Source organism: Moesziomyces antarcticus (assembly GCF_000747765.1).
Source record: "Moesziomyces antarcticus DNA, scaffold: scaffold_v10164, strain JCM 10317, whole genome shotgun sequence".
In the NCBI taxonomy this organism is placed as follows: Eukaryota; Fungi; Basidiomycota; class Ustilaginomycetes; order Ustilaginales; family Ustilaginaceae; genus Moesziomyces; species Moesziomyces antarcticus.
Genome location: NW_014638846.1, coordinates 269 through 1,448, shown reverse-complemented (window position 1 = coordinate 1,448; position 1,180 = coordinate 269). Strand labels below are relative to the sequence as shown.

General features: G+C 31.9%; 1 non-coding gene across 1 annotated transcript; it reads right to left on the bottom strand.

Annotated features, from left to right (window-relative positions):
- Positions 1-587: 587 nt before the first annotated feature.
- Positions 588-658, bottom strand: PAN0_t164c0001. Its single transcript has one exon. It is a non-coding gene; the product is annotated as a tRNA-Trp (tRNA).
- Positions 659-1,180: the final 522 nt, after the last annotated feature.

Genomic DNA, 1,180 nt, shown 5'->3' with positions numbered 1-1,180 from the left:
AACAATAGCTTCACCTTTAATTCGATTAAGTCAAACTTCTCGCTTAGAAAAAAGAGTTGTAGTAAATTTGAACATAGTAAAACTGAAATTAATTAAATTGTTTTTTCTATACTCACTGGAAAAGGGGAAATTAATTATTTCCCGCGGATAGGTTAACTTACCGTTAATTACTCAATTATGAGTAAAGTAGTAGGAATGATACCATTAGGGCGAAAAGTCCTGTAGCCTCACTTAGAGCAAATCCTAGAATTGCGTAAGTAAATAGTTGACCTCGTAGGCTAGGGTTTCGTGATACTCCTTGAATTAGAGCAGCGAATACAATTCCAACTCCAATTCCGGCTCCGATTAGTCCTAGAGCAGCTACTCCTGATCCGATGTATTTAGCAGCAGCAAGCATGGTAAATAACAATCATAAAGTACGCCAGTATGCCACTAATTATTAATTTATATAATTAAGGTAAACACTAGCTGGTGAACAAATACTGAATATCATGATACAAAATAAGATGTTTTCAGTACCTATACAATTATATCTTTATAATAAAAGTGTATTGTATTATATGCATAATTAATCAATCTTAAAACAACAAGAACAGCTGGAATCGAACCAACATAAATGACTTTGGAGATCATTGTATTACCATTATACGATATTCTTTTATCATTATTTCTTTATATACATATAAGATACTTTATAATATAAAATTCTATAGTATTCTATCTACTGCTAATTATATGAAAATTACTCTTAGTTATAAAGGCTATCTTTTTAATGTATCTAAATATTACTTTAAGAACTTTAGTTTGATTACGTCACCCGTAATCAAACTAAAGCGAAGAAATAAAAGTTTTAACCCGGAAAACCCAAAGATCCCGGAATTTAGAATAATAAGTTGGTAAGATATTGTAGAGTCGAGAGGGAATTGAACCCTGGATGGTAGAATTTGCAGTTCCCCAACAGAAGCCATCTGTACTCGACTCATAACTAAGAATATATAGCTATTCATATAAAGTATTGTAAAATAGTCCAGAGTTCTTTCTAGACACTAAAATAGACATTAATGAGTATTACTTTTAATAAAAAGGCTCAGGGGGGGCGCAAAGCGCGGGTAAACAGAATAGAATCTACTGCAAATAGCAATTGGATCCTTATGTAAAACTACTTGCGAAATAATATTCA